We start from the raw sequence: 14,362 nt of genomic DNA on the forward strand, positions 1-14,362 counted from the left end.
AACCCCAAACACCATTGTCTTTTCAGGCTCATGCCTGTAATCCTACTACTCAGGAGGTTGAGATCTGAAGATGGCAGTTCAAAGCCAGGCCGGGCAGGAAAATCCATGAGACTCATTTCCAATTGACCACTGGAAAATCGGAGGTGGCGCGATGGCTCAAAGCGGTAGAGTGCCATCCTCGAAGGAAATAGATACTGCCCAGGCCCCAGAGTTCAAGCCCTACAGCCGACCAAAAAATAAAATAAAGCAGCAAGTGGAAGGGGGCCCACGGGTGATCATCTGCTCTCCCCGCGTTCTTCAGTTCCTGAATTGTCTGCCTTTTACAGGGAAAAAGGCTCCCCGCAATGGTAGGCACCGTGCGGGGGCTGACCTGCGGGGCGGGGGCGGAGGGACGTCCGCCCGCTAGCTTCCCGCGTCTGCTGGGAAGCCGGGGTCCTCGGTGAAAGGCGGACGGGCAGTGCCAGGCCGGGGGGTGGGGGTGGGGGAATGCACACGCAAGGCCGGTGGTTGGTGTTTGGGAAGTGAGGCGCCCAGGCGGCTTTCGGGCTCCTTTTCCCGCCAGGAGAGCCTCCCTCAACCCTGCCAGCCCAGCGTTGAGCCGAGGCGCCGGGGCAGGCTGCAGGACCTCGCGACCCCCTCCCGGGGGCGGGGGCCCCCGCGTCCCTCCGCTTTCCGCCAGCCTGGGTGACTCCGACCCGAGTCCTCCGCTACAGGCCCCGCCCCCTTCCCTCGCGAGCCGCCCGGCGGCCGCGCGCCCGCGCGCGCTTCCCTCCCGCAGCGCGGGGGAGAGGGAGCCGTCCTCCCGTCGCCGCCCCCTCCCCTTTGTTTCCCCACCGCCACCACGAGCCCGGGAGCGTAGCCCCTCCCCGCGGGTGATTACCCCTCCCCCACCTCGGTTTAACGGGTGCCGGGGGCGGGGGAGGGGGGCGCAGGCTAGAACGGAGGGAGAGGACTGGCGTCCCCGAACCTTTTCAGCGAGAGTCTCGGCTCCGGGGCTCTCGGAGCCGTCGCCTACCCGCAGGGGGCCGGGACCCCTTTCCCGGCTTCGGAGCCCCCTCCCCCCCCTCGCCCTTCCCCGCTCCTCTCCGCCCCTGCCGCTCTCGCTCGGCCCCCTCCCCTCAGCGGGTCCTCCTCTTTCTCTCCCTCTCCCTCCTCCTCCCTCTCCCCATCCCTTCCCCCCCACAATGCAGTTCGCGGCGCGGCGGACATGGCGGTGGAGTCCTGAGCTCTTCGTGTCCCGGCCTCCAGCGGCGACGACGGCGACGGCGACGGCAGCGGGAGGCGGAGGGGGAGCGAGAGCCACTGAGATGAGGAGGCGCCGCGCGCGCCTGTAGCTCGCGGGCCTCGCAGGTACGGAGGCCCGGGCCGCCTCGCCGTTCTGCTCCGCGCCGCGCCGCGCCGCGCGGGGTGCCGAGGGGGTGTGCTCGGGAAGGCCGGGCCGCCCCGGCTCGCTCTCCTCAGGTGCTGCGCCCCGCAGGTGTCGCGGCCGGGCGAGAGCGCCCCTCGGCCGCTCCCTCGGGGCCTGACACTTCTTTCTTGGCTGGAGCGGGATTCGGGCGTCCGGGGTGGGGTGGGGGGGGGGCGGGAGGAGGCTGAGAGGGGAGAGCGGTGGGGACGGCGGCCTGGGCGGCCTGAGGAGAGGAGAGCATTTGGGGCTCGTTGGGGGCCGAACTCCTGGAAGAAGAGCCTGGGGCTTCCCGGCCCCTCGTCGAAACCTGTTGTTAGACGGGCTAGGCGAATTTTGAGTTAACGGGATTGGCTTGAAGCGTTCTCTCGAGTCTAGTGCGATCCCTGCCTGGATGCCTTTTCTTTGACCCTTTGCTTCGACAGGGAAGTGTGTGTAATGTATATAAACACACACACACACACACACACACAATGCATTACGTTCCCCCAGCCGCCCTTGGAGGGGGAATGCAGAGGTGTCCATGGGTTTCTTTTCTTGCTCGCCCGCCTTTTGGGTGTACCTCACCCCCCCCCCCCGTCGGATGGGTGGCAATGCGCGCTTTTGACGTGGGTAGCTGTGAGGTTCGTATTTGTAAACAGACAGTACTTCCCGAGGGTGTTGCACGCCTCCGCACGAGGCTTCTGATCCTCACGGTATCTGGATTACAAAAGAATGGGGTGTTTACCTAAAAGGAGCACATCAGCGGGGTTTCTAGTCATACTTGAATGGGATGAATTGCTGTTATTTTAACGGCACTGGGTAAACGTTTGCTAAAAAGAATATCAAATCTTAAATGAGTTTTATTTTACCTTGTGTGGGCTGTTTCGGCATGTCAAGTGTCTTCATTTTGATCTACTTCTGATTAAAAAGTACCATATACATTTAACATTCTCCCTTTTGGGATTTCCCAAAATGTGCCCAGAGATGCATTTCGAATTGTTTATTGTTGGTATGCATTTAGTAATTAGCTCGAGCAGATCAGATTACTTTTTATTTCTAAACATTCTCTTCCCCTTATCTTGTGATAGGGAAATGTTTATCACATTTGGTGAAACAGAACATATCTTATTTCTATTCTTAAATTAAAAAAATGGATAATCTCAACTGGATCCGAAAATTTAGGGAAAGTGTCACTCAGGTGTTGAATTATGGAATGGTTTAATGAAAAATACTTTGTATGTGTTGTGTGTGTTTATGTGCTGAAATTTTCTTTACTCAGAACGCATATATGTTGCCTTAGAAATTTACTGCTGTAAACTTGTGAAATTAAATGTGTTTAATTTAGAAAACTGTACTTAAATAATGAACTTACTAGTGTCAACTCTACTACCTCCCATGTTTTTATAAGCAAATTATAGAGTACTTCTAAAAGCCATATACTTCGGGGAAGATTAGAATTTTATGCTTTATGCTTTAAAAATGACAAAATACAGTTACTTAAATTCTTTGATAAATTTCTCTGCTCTTTGCAGTTTTTCATTTGGCTAGTGTGGCAAATGAAAAAAATCAAGCTTCTGTGAAATAATCCTGAAGTGGAGTAAAAGTTAATGATATTTAATGTTTTAAATCCAGCAAACATCTGAGTATAGAAAAAAACATTTAAGAGTTTCAGCTTTCAGGGCTGAAAGTAACACAGACTACAGTAACATGCACATTAGTTCAGCTTTGTAAATCCTAAATAAGACCTAGGATTTCTTTTGTGTTTGTTTAATATATCTAGAATAGTTCAGCGTTAACATTTTAATTTTAGACTTGAAAATTAAAATTTATACTTGTAATTACAAATATTTCTGCTTTAGAAAAAAAACTAAAGAGGATTTTTATTCTCAAAGTAGATTCACTTTTTCTTTTCTTTTTTTGGCCAGTCCTGGGGCTTGAACTCAGGGCTTGGGCACCCATTGAGCTGCTTTTTTTGCTCAAGGCTTGCACTGTACCACTTGAGCCAGTACCACTTTCGGCCTGTTTATGTGGTACTTAGGAATGGAACCCAGTGCTTCATGCATGCTAGGCAAGCACTCTACCACTAAGCCACATTCCCAACCCAGTAGATTCACTTTAATAAGAGCAATTGAAGAATTTTTTTAAACCTCAGTTACCTTTGACATATGCATATACATATATATAGTAAATATCATTAACTGTGTTTTGTTCTTTTTAGAATGCCATGTCAAAGATCTGTGGGTAGAAAAATGTATTTTGAATTTATTGATTGGAAAGTTTTTTGTTTCAGAAAAACAAAATGTCCATGATTTACCTGTAGGACTGGGATGTAGCTTAGTGGCAAAGTGCTCTCCAGTACCAAAAAGAAAAGACAAAAAAAAAAAAAAAAGCTTTTTTTTTTTTTTTTTTTTTTAAGAGTGAGCCAAGAGTTACCTGTAAATGCTAATGCTAGCAGATTTTGTTTATCTTTAAAAAGAAAAGGACTTTTTTTTTTTTTTTTTTGGTCTGTTTGTTTGGTGCAGATCTTGAGGCTTGAACTCAGGGCCTGGGTGCTGACCCTGAGCTTTGATGCTCAAGATTAGTGTTCTACTACTTCAGCTACAGTTCCACTTCTGGGTTTTTGGTGGTTAATTGGAGATAAGAGTCTCACAGACTTCCTTCTTGGGCAAGTGATGCTCATATCTTAGCCTCCGTGGGCTGGGAAGGTGGCTCAGTGGTAGAACACTTGCCTTGCATGCACGAGGCCCTGGGTTCCATTCCTCAGCACCACATAAGCAAAAAGAAAAAAGCCGGACATGGTACTGTGGCTCAAGGGGTAGAGCGCTAGCCTTGAGCTGAAGAGCTGAGGGACAGTGCCCAGGCCCAGAGTTCAGGCCCCAAGACAGGACCCCCCCCCCAAAAAAAAAGAAGCCTCCAGAATAGCTAGGATTAAAGACATGATCCACCAGCAACCTCTGAAAAGGACCATTTTGATAAAACAATCTAAGGCGAAGTATTAACTTTCTAAAATATATCACAGGAAGTGGTGCTGTGGCTCAAGTGGTAGAGCGCTCGCCTTGAGCTGAAGAGCACAGGAACAGTGCCCAAACCCAGAGTTCAAGCTCCACGACTGACAAAAAATAAAAAATAAAAATAATAAATAAAATATATCACAAATGTTTAAATTTATAAAAATGTTATAAAATTAAGTTAGAGTCATTGCTGCAGATAGAAGTATATTCTAAAAGAGAAAAAAAAGAGAAAATGACGCTAGTTCAAAGCAGGATGTGGATTTTTAAAAATGAATCTTAGAAGAATTAAAATTACATGTGACTAAATAGTTTTAGTTCTAGAATCTCAGAAAATTGCATAATTTGGAGCTGATGGCTCACACCTGTAATCCTAGCTACTCAGGAGGCTGAGGTCTGAAGATTGCGGTTCAAAGCCAGCCTGGACAGAAAAGTCCGTGAGACTCTTATCTCCAGTAAACCACTAGAAAACCGGAAGTGGTACTGTGGCTGAAGTGGTAGAGTGCTCGCCTTGAGCTGAAAAGCTAAGGGACAGGGCCCAAGCCCAGAGTTCAAGCCCAGGACACACACACACACACACACACACACACACACACACACACACACACACACACACACACACACACACACACACACACACACACACACACACACACACACACACACACACACACACACACACACACACACACACACACACACACACACACACACCAAAAGCTAAGGGACAGGGCCCAAGCCCAGAGTTCAAGCCCAGGACACACACACACACACACACACACACACACACACACACACACACACACACACACACACACACACACACACACACACACACACACACACACACACACACACACACACACACACACACACACACACACACACACACACACACACACCCCAGCATAATGTCCCCAAGAGTTTCCCAGCACACACACACACCAGCATAATGTCCCCCTCCAAAGAAAAAGACACATAAATGTAAAGATTAAACAGCTAAGTTTCCTGTTTAAGGAAAGATTTAATGTGTATAATGCCTTATAGTTTATTTTCATACCAAATTTTCTCATTTTATGTCTGTAATTATCCCGTGTTGGAGGATAAGAGAGAAGAAAACTATTACAAATACCTGTTTTGTGACTTTTCTTGGTGTGTGCCAGTACTGGGGCTTGAACTTAGGTGGTTCTTGAGCATTCTTGGCTTGCCTTCCCCCTTCCCCCTTGAGGCTGGCGCTTTGCCGCTTGAGCTACACCTCCACTTCCTAGAGTACCTGTTCTATTCCAAGCAGTTGTACTAAACATGTTTATGTACTTTTTTCACTTGTTCATTGTAAAAGCTCCATGTAAATACTTATAGATGATGAATCCATGACCCATAGGGGGTAAGTATTTGTTGAACCTTATGAAGTTAGATTTCAAAGCAGATCCAGGATCCTCTTTCTCATGTTGCTTTTCATATATATCATATATTTTCTCAAAATTGTGTAAGTGGAAGCCCGGGCGCCAGTGGCTCATGCCTATAATCCTAGCTACTCAGAAGGCTGAGATCTGAGGATCACAGTTCAAAGCCAGCCCAGGCAGGAAAGGCCATGAGACTCTTACCTCCAGTAAATCACTCAGAAAACCGACAAAAAACAAGACAAAACAAAAAATTGTAGAAGTAGAAGCTGCTTTTATTTTCTTTCTTCAGCCTGAACTTTGGGCCTGGGTGCTGTCCCTCAGCTCTTCAGCTCAAGGCTAGTACTCTACCACTTGAGCCATAGCACTACTTCCGGCTTTTTCTGTTTATGTGGTGCTGAGGAATCCAAACCAGGGCCTCATGCATGCAAGGCAACCATTCTACCACTGAGCCTCCTTCCCAGCCCCTGGAAACTGCTTTTAATGTTGCTCATTTATTTACCAAATCACCTTATCACATTTCCATTTGTTATTTATTTTCTTTGTTTCTTTTTTTTTTTTTTGGTCTGAGTCTGGGAATTGAACACATCTAACCCTTGCTTTCACTAATTGACTGGTGCTCTACAACTGGAGCTACACATCCAACCCCTCCATTTGTACTTTAGATAGATAGCCTCTTGAATTTTTAGCCTTTACCTGAGACGGTCATGTGACATAATGTTTGGTCAGTGATTAGAACTGTTTTCTGACTTCTAGCCTGGTATTTTTTTCCTTGACTTTCTCACCATAGATCCTGCCCATCTTTAATGGTTAATTAAGCCTTTTTTTTTTTGGTTCGTCATGGGGCATAAACTCTGGGCCTGGGCGCTATCTCTGAGCTCTTCAGCTCACAGTAGCACTCTACCACTTGAGCCACAGTGCCACTTCCAGTTTTCTGGCTTTTTTTGGGGGTGGGTGGGTAAAGATCTTGTGATCCAAATCTAATTGTCTAACACTTTTAAAATTTCTTAGGAGAGTCTTTTTGAGATAAAAAATATCTTTAAGAGAATCACCTTGTTATGACCTGTCAATAAGTTGTTTTTTTTTACTGTTACTTTGGATTAGTTGGCTGTTTTCTAAAAGTTTTGTAAATTTTTTTTTTTTTTTTTTGTCTGTCCTGGGGCTTGAACTCTGGGCCTGGGCATTGTCCCTCAGCAATTCAGCTCAAGGCTAGCACTCTACCACTTGAGCTACAGTGCTACTTCCCGCTTTCTGGTGGTTTATTGGAGACTCTTGTCTCATGAACTTTTCTGCCTGAGCTGGCTTTGAACTGTGATTCTCAGATCTCAGCCTCCTGAGTAGCTAGGATTACAGGAGTGAGCCAGTGGTTCCCAGCAAATTTTGTAAATCTTAATCTTAATTTTTAATTTTAATTTTTTGTTCCGGTCTTGGGGCTTGAACTCAGGCGTCTGCATGTTGTCCTTGAGCTTTCTTTGCTCAAGGCTAGCACTCTACTACTTGAGTCACAGCCCCACTCACTCCCAGCTTTTTTCATGCTTAATTGGAGATAAGAGTCTCAGGGGGGCTGGGAGGGTGGCTCAGTGGTAGAGTGCTTACCTTACATGCATGAGGCCCTGGGTTCGATTCCTCAGCACCACATAAGCAAAAAGAAAAAAGCCGGAAGTGGCGCTGTGGCTCAAGTGGTAGAGTGCTAGCCTTGAGCTGAATAGCTGAGGGACAGCACCCAGGCCCAGAGTTCAGGCCCCACGACCGGACCCCGTCCCCCCCCAAAAAAAGAGTCTCAGGAACTTCCTTGCCTGTCTGGCTTTGAACTGCCATCCTCAGATCTCACCCTTTGAGTTGTTAGGATTACAAGCGTGAGCCACCAACTCTCTAGCTGTAATTTAGCACTAGAATGCAATAGTTTAGGGTACTGCAAAACTAAAAAGAACAGCATTCAGATGAGCTTAGTGTTCATCAATATACAAGATCAAAGTCCTAGTCTATACAAAACAGCCTGTACTTTCAAATAGGTAGGGGTTGGGGTATAGTTTAGTAACACAACATTGCCTAGCATGAATAAAACCTTGGATTTAATTCTCAGCAGGGAATGTCTCTGTTTATATATTAATATGTACACATACATGAATATAAAGAAAAAAGTATGTTATACAAGTCTGATAGTTATAAGTTAGTTTTTTTTTTTTTTATGCTGAAGGCTAGCACTTTTCCATTTCAGCCACAGCATTACTTCCAGCTTTTCCTGTTTTTAATTTAGTACTGAGGAATCGAACCCCAGGGCTTCATGTATTGTCCGGCAAGCACCCTATCACTAAGCCACGTTCCCAGCCCTTAAATTGGTATTTGATTTATAATGATTGGAGACATTTACCTTTTGTAGAAGATCCAGGATTTGAACTCATGTTGCCTAAATTTAGAGCTCTTTACTGGTACACCATATAAGGGTGTTAAAATGTAATGTGCAGAAGATGTTAATTCTTTGTAGTCACATAGGTTGTTGAATAGGATTCTTTTTTTTTTTTTTTTTTGGCCATGGGGCTTGAACTCTGGGCTTGGGCGCTTTCCCTGCACTCTTCAGCTCAAGGCAAGCGTTCTACCGCTTGAGCCACAGCACCACTTCTGGTTTTCAAGTGGTTTATTGGAGATAAGAATCTCATGGACTTTCCTGCCTGGGCTGGCTTTGAACCGTGATGCTCAGATCTCAGCCTCCTGAGTAGTTAGGATTACAGGCATGAACCACCGGCTCTAGGCCTTTAATAGGAGTCTACAAGCACATAAAGTATGAGTTGTACAGAATAAACGTAGTTAAATTTTGCCAATGTGTTAGTGTAAATAATGAGGTTACTAAAATTGATCCATTATTAAGTATCCATTAAGTGCCAATCATGTGTCTAGTATAAATGTAGGCTATTGGGGTCCATCTTGTAAAGGATCACAGAGTCAAACTGTTTTCATAGTACTATGGACACAGTATTTTCCTTTTCCTTCTCTCAGTATGGAACATACTATGGTGTGTATATGACATGTACGTGACATGTGAAAACATTGCTTTGATGGCTACTGGTATGTATTATTTTCCTTCCTACCATAAAATTACTTTTGTTTTTTTGTGGGTCATGGGGCTTGAACTCTGGGCCTGGGCACTGTCCCTGTGCTCTTCAGCTCAAGGTGAGTGCTCTACCTCTTGAGCCACAGCGCCACTTCCAGCTTTCTAGTAGTTTTTTGGAGATAAGAGGACTTTCCTGCCTGGACTGGCTTTGAACTGTGATCCTCCGGTCTCAGCCTCCTGAGTAGCTAGGATTGTCATGGCCAGCGCCTGGCCATGAGATTCTTTATTGTCAGTCACCAGAAAAACTGGAAATGAAGCTGTGGCTCAAGTGGTTGAGAACTTACCTTGAGGAGAAAAAAAGCTCAGGAACAGGACAGACACACACATACTCTCTCTTTCTCTTTCTTTTTTTCTCTCTCTCCCCGAAAAACATGGTTCTGTGTCTTTTTTTCCCCCTCTAGGGCGTGAACAGTCTATTTCTGTGGTTATTCTGTTGTGTTGGCTTTGCATGTTTTCTGCAGCTTCCTTTGGCAGGTAGTCCATGTTCCTAGTATCTCTTAAGTTGGGGTTGCCATTGTACCTTTGGCTTCAAAGTCACAGCTGTATAATCCTTTCAGGTATTGCTCGAATTGTTTCTAGCCTTGCCATATTCTGACTGACCTCCTAGGCTTTCCTTTGAAAACTTGATAGAGGGCTGGGAAGGTGGCTCAGTGGTAGAGCGCTTGCCTTGCATGCCTGAGGCCCTGGGTTTGATTCCTAGCACCACATAAGCAAAAGAAAAAAGCTGGAAGTGGCGCTGTGGCTCAAGTGATAGAGTGCTAGCCTTGAGCTGAAGAGCTGAGGGACAGTGCCCAGGCCCAGAGTTCAGGCGCCACAACCGGACCCCCCCCCCAAAAAAAAAAAGAAAAAAAAAAGAATGAAAACTTGATAGAAGTTTCCATGACCCTATAACTTCAAAAATCAGTTCATCTAGATGAGGCCAAAGTCTACCATAGCCTCCTTGAACCACTCTTCCTTGTTGTCTGGACATACTAGCACTCAAGGAAATGAGTCCTTGAGTGAAAGTGCACTCAGGTTTCTGTTATTATAAAAAAGTACCAAAAATCACATAGAAAGTGGAAAGGTTTATTTTTATTTTGGTTCACAATTTTGGAGATTTCAGTTTAATAATCCATTGGCCCAGTTGCTTTTGGGCCCACCATGGCAGCCGTTGGTTGCAAAACTACTTATTCATGGCCTGGATGTTAAGGAGAAAAGAGACTCGTTCTCTTCAAGTTTCTCTACATACCAAACGTATCATTCATGCTACTAAGCCTTTAACACATGGTACTTTTATTAGGGACATTTAAAACACACACTATAATATATAGTGATCTCATGCTCACACACATATACACATACATACATACACACACATACTTTTTTTTTAAGCTTGAACTTGGTCTTCATGCTTGCTTTTTTTTTTTTTGCTCATGGCTAGCTCTTTACCACTTGAGCCATACCTCTAGCCCAGCTTTTTGTTGGTTAATTGAAGATGGGGGTTTGCATGTACTTTTCTGCCCAGGCTGGCACTGAACCTTGATATACCAGATCTTAGCTTCCTGAGAAACTAGGATTACAGGCATGAGCCTTTGGTGCCTGGTAATATTTTTTTTATTTTTTTGGTGCCAGTCTTGGGGCTTGATCTGGGTATTGTCTCTGAGCTTTTTTTTCTGCTCAGGCTAGGGCTGTATCACTTGAGTACAGCTCCATTTCCAGCTTTGGACATAAGAGAGTCTCATGGATTTTCTAGCCCAGGTTCGCTTTGAATCACAATCCTCAGATTTCAGTCTCCTAAGTAGAATTAAAGTCATAGCCATCCATGTCAGTCAATTTTTTTTTTTTTTTGGTCGGTCATGAGGCTTGAACTCTGGCCTGGGCGCTGTCCCTCAGCTCTTCAGCTCAAGGTGAGCGCTCTCCAACTTGAGCTGCAGCACCACTTCCGGTTTTCTGGTGGTTTATTGGAGATAGGAGTCTCACAGTCTTTCCTCTATATTACAATGGTCTTCTCATTTTTACATCCCCATCAACACAAATGTGGTACTGTAATATATTCATTTTGGTTTATAATTTCTTCCTCAAGCCATGTCATAAAAACTACAGCTTTTCTTTCCTCAGGTAGGCCATAGAAAAACACTTGATTTTTCTCTCATTTTCTGTCTTGGAAGTGTTCATAAAGAAATTGTTTTAAGCTAGGCACTGATGGCTCATGCCTGTAATCCTAGCTACTCAGGAGGCTGAGATCCGAGGATCATGGTTCAAAGCCAGTCTGGGCAGGAAAGGCTGTGAGACTTTTTTTTTTTTTTGGATTGTGGGGTTTGAATTCTGGGTTTGGGGGCTATCACTCAGCTCTTTAGCTCAAGGTGAGTGCTCTACCGCTTTGAGCCACAGCACCACTTCTGGTTTTCTAGTGGTTTATTGGAGATAAGAGTCTCACAGACTTTCCTGCCAGGGCTGGGTTTGAACCGTGATCCTCAAATCTCAGCCTCCTGAGCAGCTAGGATTACAGGCGTGAGCCACTGGAGCTTGCTGGTGAGACTCTTATCTCCAATAAACTACCAGAAAACCAGAAGTGGTGCTATAGCTCAATTGGTAGAGTACTTGCCTTGAGTTGAAGAGCTGAGGGACAGCTCCCAGGCCTAGTTCAAGCCCCACAACTGACCAAAAAAAAAAAAAAAGTTTTATTTACCCATGTTAGTAAGTCATAAGACCATCTCCATTCCAGAATGGATCTTGTCCCATACCTTAGAAGAAGGAATGTTAAAGAATCTGAGCAGACTGGCTTTGCTGGATTTCCAAACGCACTTTTCTGGCCTATGCAGTGAAGAATGGAGTCTCCCTAATGAACCAATGCACAGGATTCTGAGAGCCATGTAGATGAATATGTGGAGAGGTTCCTGGAAGGTGGTACACTCATGTAGCACAGAAGTTCCATTCCCATTTTCCCTTCTTTCCCCTTATGTATCTGTTCATCTGTATCTCTTTTTTTTTTACCTGACACCAGGACTCAAAACTGGGTATCTTATATTTTCTCTCATTTGTGTTCTACCATCTAAGCCATTCCTCCAGCCCCCCCATCCTTTTTAATAAACTGATAACTGTTTTTCTTGGGTTCTGTGAGCCACTCAAGCAACATTAACCAAATCTTAAGGGGAATTATAGATACTCTGATATATTTCTGTAGGTCAGAGAGCTAGGTGAAAACTATTGGAGGGCTTGCAATTGGCATCCAAAGTGGGGGGAGGGGTAGTCTTGTTGATTAAGCTCCCACCTTATCAACGATGTCACTAGATAAATAATTGGAATTGGATTGAATTAGCAAATACCACCACCATGTAGCAGAATTGGTTGCTACATGCTACTAGAGAGAAATTCCCATAGTTGGTATCAGAAATATTCTGTGATGAGTGTGGTAAGTATATGAAAAACAGATACCTTAGTTTTCCAAGTTTCAACAAGAAATTCAGTTTCTACATATAACCAATACTTGTTACTTTCTGTTGTCCAAAAAATTAATTTTTATTAATACATTTTTTTTTTGCTAGTCCTGGGGCTTGAACTCAGGGCCTGGGCACCGTCCCTGAGCTTCTTTTGCTTAAGACTAGCACTCTACCAATTGAGCCACAGTGCTACTTCCAGCTTTTTCTGTATATGTGGTACTGAGGACTGGAACCCAGGGCTTTGCATGCTAGGCAAGCACTGTTATCACTAAGCCACATTCCCAGACCTCAAAAAATTAATTTTAGTAATAGTTATCCTGAGGGTTGTGTGGTAGTCTCATACTTTTGAGTTGTGTTTCTGTAATGATTAGTGTTGTTGAAAATACTTCCATGAACTCTTTGGCAGTATTATCTTTTTTTTTTTTTTTTTTGAGAAGTATTTATCCTAGTCCTTTTCTCACAGTTGAATTGGGCTTCCTTCTTCTACCCTTCATTCCCTCCCTCCCTCCCTCCCTTCCCCCCCTCCCTTCCCCCCCCTCCCTCCCTCTTTCCCTCCTTTCCCGTCCATCCGTCGGTCCGTCTGTCTGTCCTGGGGCTTGAACCCAGGTCTCAGGCACTGTCCCTGAGCTGTTTTGCTTAAGGTTAGGGTTCTACCACTTGAGCTACAGCTTCACCTCCAGCTTTTTTGGTAGTTTTAGTGGAGATAAGAGTCTCAGGGACTTCTTGCCTAGGCTGGCTTCGAACTGAGCTCCTCAGAGCTCAGCCTCCTGGTAGCTAGGATTATAGGTTTGAGGCAGTGGTGCCTGACTCCCAGCATCATTTATTGAAAAGACTATCCTTTGTCTCTCATTGAATGGCCTTGGCACCCTTCTCAAAAAATAATTTGAGGAGCCGGGCGCTGGTGGCTCACGCCTGTAATCCTAGCTACTCAGGAGGCTGAGATCTGAGGATCGCGGTTCAAAGCCAGCCCGGGCAGGAGAGACCGTGAGACTCCTATCTCCAATAAACCACCAGAAAACCGGAAGTGGCGCTGTAGCTCAAGTGGTAGGGCGCTCGCCTTGAGCTGAAGAGCTGAGGGACAGCGCCCAGGCCCAGAGTTCAAGCCCCATGACCGACAAAAAAAAAAAAAATAATAATAATAATTTGAGGGGCAGGGAAGGTGGCTCATTGGTAGAGCGCTTGCCTTGCATGCCTGAGGCCCTGGGTTTGATTCCTCAACACCACATAAGCAAAAAAAGCCGGAAGTGGTGCTGTGGCTCAAGTGGTAGAGCGTTGGCCTTGAGCTGAAGAGCTGAGGGACAGCGCCCAGTCCCAGAGTTCAGGCCCCAGGACCAGACCCCCCCCCCAAAAAAAAAAATTTGATTGCTGGGTGCCTGTGGTTCATGTAATCCTAACTACTCAGAAGGCTGAGATTTGAGGATCATGGTTTGAAACCAACCCCGGCAGGAAAGTCTGTGAGACTTTTTTTGTTTTGGTCGGTAGTAGGGCTTGAATTCTGGGCCTGGGCACTGTCCCTGAGCCCTTCAGCTCAAGGCTAGCACTCTACCATTTGAGCCATAGCACCACTTCTGGTTTTTGGTGGCTAATTGGAGATAAGAGATTCAGGGAGTTTCCGGCCCAGACTGGCTTTGAACTGTGATCCTCAGATCTCAGCCTCTTAAGTAGCTAGGATTACAGGCTTGAACCACCAGCACCCTGCTTCCAGGATTTTTTGGAACTTGTTTGTTGTTCTATGAGTGTATTGAACTCTGCCTAACATTTGGTAGGGAGTTTCTAGTAATCACATATTTTTTTTCCCTCTTCTTTCAAGGACACAGAGTTTTGCTATGTTGTTCAAGCTAATCTCAAACTTTGTATCCTTTTGCCTTAGCCTCTGGAGTATTTGGGAGTACAGGTGTATGCCACTGTGCCTGCCAATTTGTATGTGTGTATGTTTAGAACTTACACAGCTTTCTTTAAGAGTGATTTAGTAGCCTGGTGCCGATGGCTCACACCTGTAATCCTAGCTACTCAGAGGGCTAAGATAAGAGGATCACGGT

General features: G+C 45.4%; 1 protein-coding gene across 5 annotated transcripts in view; it reads left to right on the forward strand.

Annotated features, from left to right (window-relative positions):
* Nucleotides 1–814: 814 nt before the first annotated feature.
* The window catches only part of Tut4 (terminal uridylyl transferase 4), a 114,009-nt gene continuing 100,461 nt past the window's right edge, over nucleotides 815–14,362 (forward strand). For 4 of the 5 annotated variants that reach the window (XM_069987217.1, XM_069987218.1, XM_069987219.1 and 1 more), the window contains exons 1-2: nucleotides 816–872; nucleotides 1,191–1,350. The gene's annotated coding sequence lies outside the window, so the exon portion shown is untranslated. Of the gene's footprint in view, nucleotides 873–1,190; nucleotides 1,351–14,362 lie in introns of all 5 variants that reach the window. The other variant, XM_069987216.1, reaches the window with a different exon arrangement.

This window comes from Dipodomys merriami, unplaced genomic scaffold, assembly GCF_024711535.1.
Source record: "Dipodomys merriami isolate MVZ:Mamm:240054 unplaced genomic scaffold, mDipMer1.0.p SCAF_34, whole genome shotgun sequence".
In the NCBI taxonomy this organism is placed as follows: domain Eukaryota; kingdom Metazoa; phylum Chordata; class Mammalia; order Rodentia; family Heteromyidae; genus Dipodomys; species Dipodomys merriami.